The 16,627-nt window shown below is 37.8% G+C and overlaps 1 long non-coding RNA gene across 1 annotated transcript in view; it reads right to left on the reverse strand.

Moving 5' to 3' along the window:
* Positions 1–5,579: 5,579 nt before the first annotated feature.
* LOC143435337 (uncharacterized) overlaps positions 5,580–16,627 on the reverse strand; it is a 319,574-nt gene continuing 308,526 nt past the window's right edge. Inside the window, exon 12 of the long non-coding RNA XR_013105549.1 lies at positions 5,580–6,582. This is a non-coding gene — a long non-coding RNA (uncharacterized LOC143435337). The remainder of the gene's footprint in view (positions 6,583–16,627) is intronic.

The raw sequence follows: 16,627 nt of genomic DNA on the forward strand, positions 1-16,627 counted from the left end.
GGGAGGAAGTGTGGCTCTTCCAGCCATCCTGAACTCAGAGCATTGCCCAGAAAAACAAACCACATTTGCTCCTTACAAACACAGTCCAGTCTCAGTTCTACCCAATTAACTTGGTTTTGATTCTTCCATTTGCCCAGATTGTGCACATAAAAGAGTTGGTGGAGTTAAGTTTGGATCACTATTATTTCACTAAACAACCATGCTTCCTCATAAACATATGCCAAGAAGGTAAAGAATTGATATGCAGGCCAGTTCTCCATTCAAGACCTAAGTTCTATGAGAGCCAGAACACTGTAAGGTGAGAAGTCTACCATTGATTTATGAGTGTGAAAAGACAGAAAAAAAAAAAAGAAGAAAAGATTGAGACCTCTAAATTCATCTTCTCATAGTTGTGGTTATTTCATAGGATGATTTAAAAAAACTGAGCAATTTAACATTTTATTATTTCTAAGTGCTCATTTGCATGTACATGTATATGTATGTGCCATTTATGAATATTCAACTCAGCATTTTACCCTATCCACAACTGCATATTCATACACATACTCATATGCATATATGAAAAATATCTGTAATAGACTAAGATGGTAACTTTTAACATCAAAATACAGTAGTAAGTCTGAGTATAAAAAATTATCTCCTTTTTTGTATCATAATCATTGTGTCACATTTACTGCCTGGGGTTAATAAGTGAAGTGAGAAAATCAAAATATATGAAAGACATTACTGGGTCAAACCCAACATTCAACTGGTGGGTAATAGAGTCCTATTCTTAACTTGAAACATGGCCCTGCATGAGCAATGGAATATCCCCAGTCTTTCTCACTTGCAGCTGCTTTGCACCCTTAGTGGGACATTCCCATGATTTTGCAATTCTGAATAAATGTCTCAGATTTAAATGAAAAATCCCTCTGCGTTCTGGGTTTACAACTGACATTAGTTCCAGGTTCACATCAATTATTACTCAGAGCCTGGAAGGGTGACAGGTTATAAATTTACTTACTTTGTTTTACACACCTCTCCAGTGGGATAGCAACTTTTTCAATTGGGCAAATTATCTTTTAGCAGCCATTAGAACTGACAAGCAGGCAGGGGGAGATGAGGAGCCTTGGCGTCCTAATTATCCAGTGACCAAACTGCTTAAACTCTGGAATCTGATAAGAAGAATCTGAATGCAAGGCACTCCCCTTGCTTATGTGAAGGAGTGTCATTATATACTCTAGACGTAAACTTAATGAGATGGTTTAGATACTTGGCAAAGAAAGGAGCTTGATTACATTGACCAGCATAGTTAAGAGTGCATTTATTGTGCTTTTATGTATCTAAAATGCACTCTCCGATCATAAGAAAGCAAATCTGCTAGCTGATAAACTTTCTTACTAGAAAGATTCTATCACACACATAAATCCCTTAGAGGATAACACGTGTTCTGTATGATAACTATTATAATTATAAGCATTTGTCAAGATAGCTTAAAGCATTCATATCACAGAAAGCTTGATTGTAACAATGGGCTGATCACCAAAAAAACAGCCTATTTGGAGCACTTTGGAAATGGAAGAAACAGCTTTTGTCTTGAATGCTAAAATCCAAAAGGCTCCATTTGTGATGTGAGTACCCCATGTAAGCATGAGGAGAGCTAAGCACCAGCTTTAAGACTCAGGCAGTGTCCTTACTATCAGGGTCTCCCAGGATTAATAACACATCTGTGGCAGTGGAAAGGTAGTAGCAGTCGGACACAGTTTGCAACTGCTGACACTGCAGATCTGGGGCATCAGAATAGTGCTGTATGTCAGGATGGTACCTCCATCACAATGAGTCTATTAATGAGACACTATTAATTATGCTTTAAATAGCTCTGCATTTATTTTTTTACCTTAGTGACTCAGCAAAACAAGTAAGTTTTCAGGCCAAGTCTCGGGTTTGGTTGTTGTAATCTGTCCATGATATGGCTGTATCCACTTCACCTCAACTCAACTAAATCACCACTAATTGCCCTTCAAATTGACTGAAAGTTTCATGGGCCATCATAAAGAATGCAATTTAACAAATGGGCACTTGGTGTCAAATTCTTTCTTGAGCTGAAAAAAAAAAGGCAGCAAAAAAATAAAAACATGCAGAATTAACGCTTCATGCACCAAAAACTTTTTTTTAAAAAACTTTATAGATTCCTAACAATGCTATTTGACTTGGTTGCAAATCTATGGCGAGGGATCATGACATTAGCACATATACACAGGTTTTTAGATGATATGAAATGTTGAGCCTGTACTCAAAGCCATGGAAGTTTCTCAGAGTACAAGAGCTTATGTTTCAACAGCTTATGTTTTCAGAATCTAGGATTAAATAACCAAATAAACATGACATCACTGTTGGGAAGAGCAAATTCGAAGAAAGAAGCCATACTCTGTGTAGAAACTCATTGTACCCAGGGATGATAAAATTCCAAGAGATGAACCCCGCACTGTCACACACAGTTAATGATTATTTATGTGTTTGAAACATAAAGGTGAAGCTCAGAGCTAGAGCCACAGATTTCTACCTTTTTACCCATTAGTGATTACTGTTCTGGATGAGGTAATGAAAGGATCATAGAAAAGAAAACCAGAAGAGAAAAAGGCTCTCAGAACATTGTGCATTCAGAGTAGGGAAGGGTACTTATGAATAATAAAACCATGTCAGTAATTTGGTGAGAAGTATTTTCTACACTTTAGTGACTTTAGTCCCGAAGAACACAGAATCACAAATACACTGAAATCCTGGGAGGTAGATCACCAAAATAACACTTTTATGTGGATATTGTGCATAGTGGTCATTGATTTTAAATAATCTATTTTCTACTTTTATGAAATACAATTTAATCATTTTTATTAATTTTATTATTTTGATAGACTACATCATTTTTTAGTTTTTTCCTAGTATTTTGATAAACTTTTTACATATTTTTATTAATCATTTTATTCATTTACATTTCAAATGTAAATGTAACTGTCCTAGTTACAACTCTACAAACCCATTCCATCCCCTCTCTCTCCCCTCCCCTTTGCCTCTCTGAGGGTGTTCCCCCACCCACTCACCCACTCCTGCCTCACTGCTTTAACACACCCCTAAGCTGCATCAAGCCTCCACAGAACCAAGAGCCTCCCCTCCCACTGATGTCAGATAAGGCAATCCTTTGCTACATATATAACTGGAGCCATGAATCCCTCTCTCTATATTCTTTGGTTGATGGTTTAGTTTCTGGGAGCTCTAGGTGGTCCGGTTAGTTGATATTGTTCTTCCTATGGGTATGATATTACAATCCACTTCAGCTCCTTCAGTTCTTCCCCTAGCTCTTCCATTGGGGTCCCTGGGTTCAGCTTGATGCTTGGCTGTGAGTATCTGTATCTGTATTGGTCAGGTGCTGGTAGAACCTCCCAGGGAATAGCCATACCAGGCTCCTGTCAGCAAGCACTTCTTGGCATCAGTAATAGTGTCAGGGTTTGGTGTCTTCAGATGAGATCCCTAGGTAGGAAGGTCTCTGAATGGCCTTTCCTTCAGTCTCTGTTCCATTTTTTGTCTGTGTCTTTAATTTGGACAGAAACATTTCTTGATTAGTAATTTGGAGATGGGTGGGTGGCCCCATCCTTCAACTGGGATGCATGCTATCTACTGGAGGTGGTCTCTACAGGTTCTATCTCCTCTTTGTTGAGTATTTCAACTAAAGTTATCCCCATTGGGTCCTGGGAGCCTCTTGCTTCCCTGGCATCTGGGACTTTCTAGTGGCTACTTCCAGTTCCCCATCTCCCACTGGTACATATTTCTATTCAATTTCCTGACTTTCTATATTTCTCTCCTGTCCCTTCAGAACCTGATCCTGCCCTTCCTCTTTTTTCTCTCCCTCTCCTCTCTCCCTCCCAGGTCCCTCCCTCCCTCTGCCATGCATGATTATCTTGTTCAAACTTCTAAGTGGAACTGAAGCACTCATACTTTGGTCTTCCATCTTGTTAAGCTTTATATGGTTTATGGGTTTTATCGTGGGTACTCTGAGCTTTTAAGTTAAACTGGAACCTCTAACTCCATAGTTGAAGGTAATTGTGGAAGCATGTTAAAATAACATTGTATAGATTCAACAAGTGGTATATATATAACATTTGCATGCATAACAATGAAAAATGCCATGAATTCAAAGGAGATTGGAAGATTAGAAACTGGTATATGAAATTGTTTGAAGGAAGAAAAGGGATAAGATAAATGTAATTAAATCACCTTCTCAAAAAATAAATAACAAAAACAGCTATAAGCCCATGGACACTAACCTTGACAAGGTGTCAATAACAAAAGCCTAGACACAGAAACAACGATGAAGGCTAAATTGAGAGTGATTTTTAATTAAAGATACTGCCTCAATAGGATGAACATAGTAAAAATAATAGGAAAACTTATGTTTATTTGTCTATCTTTTTGTATTTACCAACATACAACAAAGATTAATTGAGCTGTCTTTATTATGAATACACACCTTCCTTAGGCCAGTATATCATACATGATTCATGGCACTGTGGGGTTATATTTGCCCTGAATAAGATAAAATTTAATTCAAGCATCATTTTAGTTCCACAGGAAAATAGAATTCAGTTTTAATAGATCTGATGTAATCTTGCTTGAAGTACTTTTGCTTGTATTTTCATCTAAAACAAAACAGTTACACATTCTAAGCATGAGAATTATATTTGGGGTTTGTGGCAAACCACATTTTAAACACTTGGCATTTAATCTTTATCTGGAATTAGCAACACCTTGTATAAACAGATTTTAATACTGATGTGCTATTGGTTAAATCAGCTGGTTTTGTTGTTGTTGGACAAGGAGAAAGGAGCCTTCTCCAAGACATTCATCTACTGCAGAGAGACAGCTATGTCAGAGGTTGCCCAAACTCTACAGCATTAAGCTGCACCATTGTTCCCCTTCCATGTCCCTCCTTACTGTTCTGTCAACACTTTATCTCCATGGATGTGTGACATATTTAGATCATCTTACTTGTTAGCTTTTGTACCTATGCTGTGGAAATGGTGTCATTGCAGATGGAATCGATTAAAATGAGGTCATTGGAGCAGATCTGAATCTGATGTACCCTGTGTCCTTCTAAAAAGGGAAAATATTGGCATATTAGAAAATGATCATACAAGTATAGAATGGCCCTATTAAGTACTCTGAAAACAGAGAAGGAGGAGATGCCATCTACAAAGCAGAGGAGAAGCAGGCATCCCCTCATAGTCTTCTGAATGAAGCATCCCTGCTGTCTTTCAGCCTCTGAAACTGTGAGGCAACTGAGATTGTTTCAGCAACTCAGTTTATGGTATTGATTTTTGGAGGTTGAGCAACTACACACTGTTCATATATAATATGGTGTTTTCTACTTACATATAAGCTTTTAGAACTTAAATCACAAAATGATTACATTTAGTATTCAAATTATCTTCCATGTTATAGTCCTTATTTTTAAAGAACAAAAAAAAAAAAAAAAAAAAAAACATGATCATATAGAAATATCTTTTATTCCTCACTTCTTCCCAAGTCCCAATTTACATTTGAAGCATCTGTTTCTGAACATGTCCTTGGTACAGCACAGAACCAACTACCTTGTACCAAGAATATATTCATTATTAATTCACTGTTTCTTCATTTGTACTAGTGTTCATCACACAGAAAATTGGCAAGGTGTCCTAAGTAAAGTGCTTGTCATTCAACAATAAAACTTGAGTTCAGACACTCAGTACCAACATAAAAATATGAACACAGCAGCACACAGCTAGAATTTCAACTCTGAGAAAACAGAGAAATGAATTTACCTGGGCTCGGTTGCATGTCAGTCTTGGTAAGCTCTAGTTCAGTGAAAGCATGTTTAAAAAATAAAGGTGGAGTTCAGTAGAAGAACATGCCAATGCCAACCTCTGGCTTTCACAAACATACATACATACATACATAATACATACATCACACACATACACACACATGTACATATCATACAACAAAAAGTAAAAGAGGGAGAAAATTATCACACAGGATTATTCCAAAAATTAAACAAAATGAGAAAATAGAGTGTTTGCATCACTACTTTTAAAAAATCTGTTTGATTTACAACAGCATTTAATGATTCCCAGAATTATACTTTACAATATGTGTCCCCATGGAATTCCATGGGATGTCTGCAAAACTAGAAGATATAATGACTGAAATCATGTCCCCTATAATGCTCAGAAATCATCTACTGACATGGTTCATATTGTTTTGCTTTATTCACCACATCCATGCACATAGGTCTCACTTCACAGAAAGAATTTTCTTCAGTTTATCCTTTTATCAGTGTGACATATGATCACACAAGGCAGGTTTTCATCATCTGGGAAGCTGAAGGTTTCCTCGGGCTCTTCATCTTCTCTGTCACTTATGAAAACGTTAAATGAAGACTGTTATAGTAATATCTGTAAGCAGAGCTCCACATCCATGTCATGAGAATAGGGTAGAGATGTATTGAGACATAGGTAGCCTTGGTCCTCAGGGGAGGCAGATCTCTCTTCTCCCCAACAGTCTTTCAATAGCCTGAATTGACAGTATGAAATTTCTGTTAAAATGTTTTTTTTTTTTCTTTAGAAGTCAATTTTTCCATCTATATTTTTGGCAATAGAAACATGAAGCAGAGAAGTGGTTCATTTGGTTCATTGTAGATCAGGACACAGAGGACAGTCAAAAATACAGGTTAGAGGCTGATAACCTTCCAAGGCTCTGCTCTTCACAAGCCAGCCCCTACCTCCTGCTTCCCACAGCTTCTAAATATGTAACCATCATCAGGGAAATATTTAAGACATGTGCGTGGAGGCAACACTTTTCTTCTGCCTAACAAAGTGTTATGATCATCTCATAACACAAAACACTTCCTGTCTGATTTCCAATGTTCCCCAATGTCTTAAAAATCTGGATATGTTTTGTAGAGAATAATCCAGGGCTAGAAAAATGTGTAAGAAGGTTTGTTCTTGTTGTGAAGGATAAAAGTTTGGTTCCTAGCATCAGGGTCAGACTCATAACTACCAACTTCCAACTCCAGAAGAACTATTGCTTTTTTTTTTTTTTTTTTTTTTTTTTTTTTGGCTTTCATGGTCACCCACACTCATGTGCACCCACTGCATGTGCATATGATTTTGTAAATGCATACATAACTAAATAAAATGTACCAAGTCTCTTCTGGGACTTAATTCAACTTGGTGACTGGGAGCATGTAAAATGAAAATGAAGAGTATGTGTACGCAACACACAATAGTGCAGAGTAAACATTCTAAAAGAGAAAAGTAGGACTGTAGCAGGGAAATAGAACAAATCCAGGACAAAACATAGGATAAAAATATTAAAGCCTTTATAACTGTGTGGAGCTTCTGAATGCAGGTGGCATAAAGTGAGCTTGGTCAGGCACGGGATCAGTTTTGTCCCATGTTCCTGCGCATCTGCAGTACATCTCATTTCTTTTACTCTGACTCCACAAAGTGGCTGCAGCTTTCCTTGGAAGACAATCCACATTCTTGGCACCTTCATTATTCCAAGGTTTCTATTGACAATTAGAGTTACCTCAAAGTTTTAAGTACAGCCCACGCTGGGAATTTCTACAGGTAATGCAATTCTGTTGTATGTAGTGCAACCTCCAGTGGTTTTCTGTGGAGTCTTATCCCAAAACACAATGATACATGAACTTTTGCATCCTGCATACTTGCAAAACTAGCCTTACATGGATAATGGCATGTTCTGTTGTAACTTGAAGTAACTGCGACCTTTTGAACTATGAACACATTGAACACCTAGGCAGCTAAACTGAAAAATTACTCCCATGGGTGACACTCTATAAGGAGGACACACACCACCTTGTGGTTCTCTTTTCATGCACTCTCTTCTCAAAGAAAATCTTTCAAACAGCTTGAACCTTTAAATCCTGGATCTTTCCACAGATAAGAACTTGCTCTCAATATACCTTTCCTAGTGTCCCAGTATGAAATGTAGAGTTTCTCTTCAGTGCTGCTTTGCTTTTAAGCAATTATAGCTGCTTTGTATGTTCTTGCTTCACCTACTATTTTAAATGCATTTATGCCCCCAAATTATACAGTTTTCAAATCCTCCTGCTCTCTGCTGTTAGCTCCCATTCTTGGTGTAAAACAAACTGGCAACAAGAAACCACAAATAACAATGCTACAAACTGAACAGCGTGTTTTCTTGAAATGTTCTCCTTCAAATATACTGATTCAGTGCTTTTGGTTCAGCCTTATTCAGATTTTCAGGACACAGTCAAACCTCAGCCAGGTCATTTGTGAGAATGCAGCACGAATAAATAGCCTCTGGTCTAGTTCCCAATACAGCCCTTGTTCTCAGCTGAAACCTCATGAGTATATTCTTCGTTATCTGCGCTTTTCTGAAATGTACCATAATGGCTTATTACACATTATTCTAGCCTTCTCTGCCCCATATCTCCAGATGCTTCCATATTCTTACAGCATATCAATTCCCCACTCCTGGTATGAATTTTATATACTAGGTACTTTTACATTTCTGTGATGACATACTGGACAAACAATCAATGGAGAGAAAGGTGTGTTTGGACATGATTGCAGAAGGATTTCAATCCTTCAGAGCAGGAAAATCAGGGAAATCTGGCTTTTGTCCCTGGTAGTAAGAATATGCAGCAAAATATATACATCAGACCTGAAAGCAGGAAATAAAAATTGCATGTGCATGTGGGGGTAGGGTGTCCTCAAAGTCCTTCCTATACTGAAATAATTTCATCAGGGAATCTCATTTCCTAAACATTTCACAGTCTTCCAAAATATGGCTATATGCTATGGAACACATATGTAAAATATAAGCTTGTATTGGATAGCTGAAGTTCAAACCCAAATAACTACCAATTATGAAGATAGCAGCACAACTTAGACAATATGAGGTATAGAACTTAGACAATATGAGGTATAGACATATGATTCTAGAAAACTTATAGCTTCTGCATTATCTCTTTGTCCTTATCATTGATTCTGCTGTTCTTTATAAACACTGTCCAAAGTGTAGATCACATAGCCATAGTCACTTAGGCATCTGACTTGCATCTCTCTACAGGATGGATTCTTCCTAGCATTCAGAGAACTTGGTACTTTTTCCACTGGAAGGAAACAATAAACAAGTGTAAAGCAAAGGAGCTGAAAGATGAGAGAAAGCTACAATGATCTCTAGGCAAGGTGAGTCACAGCTCATCCTTGGACCTGTAGCAAAATGAAAGAGGCATTTCCTTATGCCAGTTACAGCAATTTTGCCTGAACTTCAAAAGCTTGGCCTTAAATGGACACAAAATTCCCTCAATATTCAAGGCAAGAATATTTTTCTTTATATGAAAAAGCAGCCAAATATTATCGTAAATATAATTACTTAAGCACATTACTACCAAAGACAGTTTTAAAATGCTTTCATGTGTGTGTGTGTGTGTGTGTGTGTGTGTGTGGTGTGTGTGTGTGTACACACATCTTGGAAAGTTCAGCAAATTCTTTTACCTATGGACTTTTTAATGAAAATGAGTAAGTGAGGCAATGTTTTGGGGAATTGCTGAGTTTTCTGTGATGTTGCAAACACCCAGAGTGGTGCCGAGTCTTAAAAACAAATATGTATTACTTGAAAAGTAAACTTAAACTTAAAAGTGACTTAAAGAAATATTCACATGAAGGCAGTTTCTATAGTTGGTAGAAATTTGATTATAACTAGGAAGACTCAATATTAAGGAAGTTGAATATGTGAACATTGTCTTCTTTTTCAGAAAGGTGAGTCAGAAGTTTAGAAATAAGGAGAATAAATTACTTTCAGTAAGTCCCACTGTCAAATTCACCCAGAAGAAATCAAGCAGAGATAAGAAATGTTACCTAAAGGAACAGTTTTTCAGATCCATAAAACTCTATTATAAACAAGATTGAAAAAGTAGGCGTGTAAAAAATTAGTTATGTCAATCAAAATGGACTTTCTAGTAGAATAAGAGAAGTATGAAAAGACAACTATGGAAGAAAAAAATTCAAGATTAAAATTAACTCAATTGCCTTATTTACTTAAAGAGAACTTGGCAGGAATATCCCTGACATGGTATAAATAAATAGTTTAAAGTCAGTTTTAAGCCATTAAGCATTTAAGTCAAATAGCCAATTGTTTTTAATCTACTATGATCTTCTTAAGGAGATATTTTATGTTACTTTCCCAAAGCAGAATGGTCCATCTGTTTTTTGGTATATGGCCCATACAATAATTAGCTTGTTACAAATGTATTAATTGAGTTTCATAGTAAATTCAAAACACTGATAAACTCCTCCTCATTCACTTTTTCTGAAGCTTTCTGAAGGCGTCCTGGCTACATGACAACTTCCTCATTCTGACCCTCACTCTTCAGTTGTGAACCAAGTCATTCCTGTCTTAAGTTGCTTGTGTCAAATATCTTATCACAGCAACAAAAAGGAAAGTGATGCATCTATCAAACCTCACAGTGAGGTGCCTTTCTAAAAATGAGACTAATTCCAATCAAACATTCTAATCTGAATGCATGTGTTGCCTCACAGCTCTGCCATACACCAGTTTTAGCATTAAAATGGGTACCAAGAGAAAACACTAATGAACTTTAGCATGCTAGTTGATTTGTGAGCATGTTTTACATGAACAGCGGTGATGAATGCCAAGTTCAACTCAGATCCAGAAGATTCCTTCTGATCAGGCAGAACAGATGCATATTATTAACAAAACTCTCCTAAAACTCCATTGTTCTTAGAAGGCTATGTAAGGTGGTAAAAGTAGATGAAAGAAAAGGCTTAAAGCTGTACATGCTAGGTGTGGATGAGCTGAGTCCTGTTGTGCTACAACTCATACTGGTCTTCCATTGTAACTTGACTGGCCCCCAGTTATATATTCAGCTTCCTTATTCTCTGGCTCACTTACTTCAGTGTAACAACTGATTCAATCAACAGGGCCTGTGAATAGGATATAACGTCCACTGGGAAAGAAAAGATAAGGAGGTGCTCAGAGGAACAGGGGCAAAAGGACATGTTAACATGTATAATACTATCAAAAGTGATAACTTGTACAACCATATACAACAATGTCATATTAAGTTGGTTGAGCCACATATGCAAAGCTCCAGAGAAACAGGCAGTTTGTTTTTGTCTGAATAGTGATTTTTTTTTCCTTGAAATAAAACACTATATGAAACTGCAATTTATACTAGATGAAAGGAAAGAGAAGACAAAGTTGAGGCTCAGCCTTCTCTTCAGAGCTGTCACCATTCTATCTGCTGGATACAACTCTCTTAATTATAGTAATGTACCTGTATCAAGACACCAAATGAGCATTGTGTGACTTTGGTGGCTTTCATTTTCAAACACAAAATTCCAACATGCTCTGTCCTTGGCTAAAATCATTGCCGTATGCCCAGTGACTTTCACAATGGCCCAGTGCCCAAAGTATGTGCCTTACTTGGGGCTGGGAACACAAGGGTATCTGTCTGAGATCCCAAGACAAGGCACTGCCATGCTGATCTTTCTAATAATGCAGGACGGCAAGTGTTCTAACCTGTACTCTTATTTCCACCAGAACAGAAATCATAAGCGGAATCTACCCAGGTTGGTTTTTGTCTTTACTTGAAATGTAAAGGATCATGTGTCTTAGGCAATTTCCTAGGGGAAAAGAAGCAGACAATTAATTACAATTTCTACACAAAGCAATCCCCAGTAAAGAATTTGCAGGCCAATACAAACACGTAGCCCATTTGGGGAAAGGGAAAGGATCCCACAGACTTTGACATACCTAGTTAGGAAAGTAAAAAGCACTCAAAGTCTGATACTTACACAAACTTAAAGTAATGTCATAGAACATTGTGTTCAGTCTCAACTTCCATTTATGAGACTCTTTTTTTTCCACTAGTCTTAATATAGTCAGAGCTAATTTCATCAGTTGCACAAAAGAAAACTATTCCAAATTTTCAAAACATTATAAAAGAGGCAACCTTGGTATTATTGTGTTATAGATTGACTGTAAGAGTCAGAAAACAAGATGAATCCACGAATTTTCTACATGAAACACTGTGAAAGAATAAAATGCTTGCCCCAACTCCTTGTCTACTTTTTAAACTACAATATGCTCACATAGCTACTGGATGTACCATAGAATTGGAACGGCCACCATACATATTGTGTTGACTTTCTACTCAACAATGTTTCCACATAGCAGTACCCGAGGTTTCCTTCCTGTAGCATAAGAGTTCCCATGGCTCTGCATCTGTAGCACTTGGTGGTTTTGTATTTAACAATGGGGACACCTTTAATCCCAGCACTCAGGAGGCAGAGGCAGGTGGATATCTGTGAGGCTGAGGCCAGCTTGGTCTACAGAGTAAGTTCCAGAATAGCCAGGGCTACACTGGGCAACCCTGTCTTGAAAAACAAAAACCAAACTAAGCAAAAACAAAACAGAGGAAACAAAAACACTGGTCAAGAACTCACTGCTGTCAAATCCAAACAAGTAACATCTGTACTGCAATAACAGAGTTTTCTCTAGGGGTGGCAGAGCAGAATTGAGGGGAAGATGAAAAGCACTACAAGAATCCCTCATGAGAGAGACCTTCCATTCTGCCTGGGAAAATGAAGGAGATATGGATGGGTCAGGGATCAGAAGTCAGTCCTCACTCACAGGCAGCCAGGAAATGTCAGCCTCAGTCCCACAGCCACAAGAAACCAACTTCTGCCAACAGTCTGCACAGATGTAGAGGCAGCAATGTCTAGAGCTTGCAGACAAGAGACCACCCCTGCTAACCCCGGCAGTGTGACCCAGTGAGCCTCTCAGAAGAGAAGCCACGCCCCCATAGGATGAAAAGCCAACAAGTTGCTGTTGTGCTGTTACTCCCGGTGGCACTCTTTATGAAGCAATGAGAATATGAACAACTGTCTGTGACTAAGCAGGTAGGACCCCAGGCCAGGCAATGAGCCTGCTTCACCTGGCTCTAGTGGGTTATTGTCATAGGACTGTGAGATTTGCAAAATATCATTCATTTTCAGTTTGGGTTGATTTTTGGTTTTTCTGAAATCAATAATCAATTGAATGAAAAAAAAATTGAAATTGCTATGCAGACCAAATAAGTTGTATCTGAGGGGAGCCTGCTTAAAACTGTGACCTAGAAAAGCGTTATTCAGTTCTAGCATTCATAGAGTCAGTAAATCGTGCTATAAAGTATTTTTTTCTTTATGGCCTAAATAATAAACATTAATGAGCATTGTACTACATTAACTAGCTTCTAACTTCTAAGAAGCAAAAATGAAAGATTTGTGATTTTTTTAAAACACACTTAATTTTTTTTTCTGTAAAATAGATTCCTATGAAAAAGATTATAAAAATTGTAGTTTCCATTAAAATGTTGCTATGGTAAACCATTAGACAAGTAATTTAAGCATAAGAATACAAACAATTCATGTTTGTCCTCTTTCCTTTGAGTAGACAAATGGCAACACTGTGTATAAAGAAGGAATGATGGATCTTGGTTGTCAGGAGACAAGATACTGCACCACACCACTGCCTTACAGTTTGAAAAATCACTTTGTCTGATGCAACCTTAATGAAGATTTTAAAAGAAGAAGGAAAGAAAGAAAGAAAGAAAGAAAGAAAGAAAGAAAGAAAGAAAGAAAGAAAGAGAAAAAGAAAAAATGTCCTACCCTCACCCTCTGTAAAAATAGAACTTCAGGACTTGTCAGTATGAAGCAGAGCTGGACTTAGTAAGGGCTTACAGTCTTAAAGTGCATGGAGCTTGAAGGCCAAGAGATAGTGTGTTTCTCAGACAGAAATATATCCTAGAGCATGAGTGTGAGCCTCTCAACAGAGAAACATGGTTTACCAAAAGTCATTTTTACTGTATATTTTTGAGAGCATCAAATTTTAAGTGGGAAAGGCACTCAGAAATGATAGGACCCACCTGAGCGTGAGTGTGCACCTCTCAAGCCCAAGGGGCACTTCACTGTCTTCACATCAGAACCTGGTGGGGTTTGAAGTTATTATCTTCAAGGGGTTACTAAGAAACCTAAATGAGATCCCAGCAAGTTTCTGAGTGCTCCCTGATAGGATGACAATTGGAGGTAAGCACAGGGACGTAGGAAAGTATGCTTTCTTCACTGCAATTACAGAGACCAGTCTTGAGATGCCCAGGAGTGAGGCCCTACCCAAGGCCATGCATGGTTAAGCCTTAAGATGGTTAATAGTGATTGTGATGTAAAATATATGTATATGAAACGAACACTGTCTCAACATTTACAGCATAGTGGTTATTGTGATACAGTTCTTAGTTGGAGTCTGCTTCAAGCATATTTAGGATGAGGTGAATTTTCCCTTTCTGTGTCCACATAATCCTCTGTCTCTTTGTCCTGCCTTGGTTTCCTTCCCATCCACATGGTATGACCATGGGTAAGAGCTACGGTCTGGAGGAAGCATTCTCTAGCTCTGTATAAGGCTTAAAGAGCTCCATTCACCTGCTGCACTTAGAGTAGTGAAGGGCCTTCAGTAAGGGCTGAGTTATCTAACAGTGATGAGGCTTTGACCCTGGCCTTGGCCCTGGCCAGAAAGACTCCATAGCTGTGTATTGCCTCCATCCTCCTTGTGCTGCTTTCAATCTACCCCAGGACCACCTTCAAGGCCCTTGTCAACTCAGTTGACCATCTAACATTTTTTAACTCCCATTTCCCATTCTTTCTTGTCACAATCTCACATTTAGAGAAACTGAGTGTACTGTTGACACTCTTTACCCATGTCCCTCCTAAAGTTGAACCCTGCAGATAGCACCTCACATTTCTTATAAACAGAGAATACATTTTATTTGTATCCCAACAAAACTCAGTATGACAGTCTGTATATTTAGTGATTTCATAAGTGCTAATTAAATTGAATTAAAATTGCAACATCAGTGGTTCAACAATGTTCATCAATAAGACAAAATAAGATAAAAACAATTTAGTGTATTTGTTGTGGTAAGTTTAAATAGGCTCTGTACTACTCTTTAGAATTTGATTTTGGTTTATTGCATGTATGTGTTTACTTACATATTTCTTTTCAGGATTAAAAACCAAGTAGCTACAAGGATAAGAAGATTCCTGGAATGCAAACACTCCAAATAATTATGTGTAAATTATCTTGAATTAGAAGTGTTTCCATTCCTTAAGCAAGGTGAAGTTCCATCGTGACACAATAGCCTAGAGTCCATTTATAAAACACACACTGGCTTTTGGCAAAAGCAAGTCCCAAAACTGCAACAAGAAATGCACACTATGTGAACTCACGTATGCAAGATATGGTGTTTATTATAATCCACAACGTTGCCTTTATGGAGAGCAAGCTGGGAATGTTCCTTTAGCATATAGACTGCTGCCTGGTAGAATCCCACATTGCAGAAAAACAACAACAACAAAAAAAACAACTCTAAAAACATGAAGGGTTTAAGTCAAAACTTTATTTACATCCTATTCTCTTAGTGACTTTCTAGTGCTTTGAAAAGACACCATGACCACAGCAACTTTTGAAAGTATTTAATTAGGGGCTTCCTTACAATTTCAGAAGCTTGGCCCATTATCATCATGGTGGCCAGCATATCCGAAGACATAGGAAGCATGATTTTAAAGATATAGTTGAGAGTTAGAGCCTGACCCTCAGTCAGAAAGAACAAGACTGGCTCATGTATGGGCAATAAAACCTCAAAACCCACTCCCAGGGACATGTTTCCTCCAACAAAGCCTCACTTCCTAATCCTTCTCATTCTTTCAGTCAAAACTCTCTGCTGACTGAGCATTCAAATATAAATATATGAGCCTATGAGGCCATTCTCATTCAGACCATCACACCTACCCAAAGGTAGATTTAGCAGTCTTCATTCTATTTGGATGCTAATATCCTGCTTGGTTTGGCCAATAGCTAGGGCCACTGTCGCTGCCTCTCTGCAAACTAGACAAGTGCCAGGATAGTCTGACACTTTAAACATATGTAGTTTGCCTCCTGATTTTCTCTGCTGACTACCTACTGTTGATGTTGAGAATATTACTGTCTTACTGCCCAGAGCTTCTTAACTAGGGCCTAGACATAGCTGTATAATCAAGTATCGCTAGTTCAATGGGAATTGCTGCAAACTGAGTTTCAGGAAGAAAGATTTTCAACCCTAGAAAAATAAAACCCACTTCCTTCTGCCTATGTGTATGTAGGAGGCTCCCTATGACCTGAAAACATTTTGTAGCTCCAAAGACATGCTTGAAGACTAAAGGGAAATCACTGAAATCCAGACATAAGAGGTTAGAAAACCCCCTAGTCCTGAATAACAGTGTTTTAACTGTAGGTAAAAACCAGAACCAGTCAACATTGGACTTCTTTTGAGATAATAAATTCACATGATTTAAGCTACTTTGGTTTGTGTGTTCCTTTACATTCTGACTAATGCATTTGAACATAAATAAAATTTTCTTTCTTAATGTATATCTGTCTATTTAGCATGCTGTGAAGAGCTCCCACAGTCTGGGTCACTTAAAGTATTCTTTTTTGAAGTTCAAAGGTTAGAAGCTGGAGATCAGGAAACCTG

The sequence above is a fragment of the Arvicanthis niloticus genome, chromosome 21 (assembly GCF_011762505.2).
Source record: "Arvicanthis niloticus isolate mArvNil1 chromosome 21, mArvNil1.pat.X, whole genome shotgun sequence".
Taxonomy (NCBI): Eukaryota; Metazoa; Chordata; class Mammalia; order Rodentia; family Muridae; genus Arvicanthis; species Arvicanthis niloticus.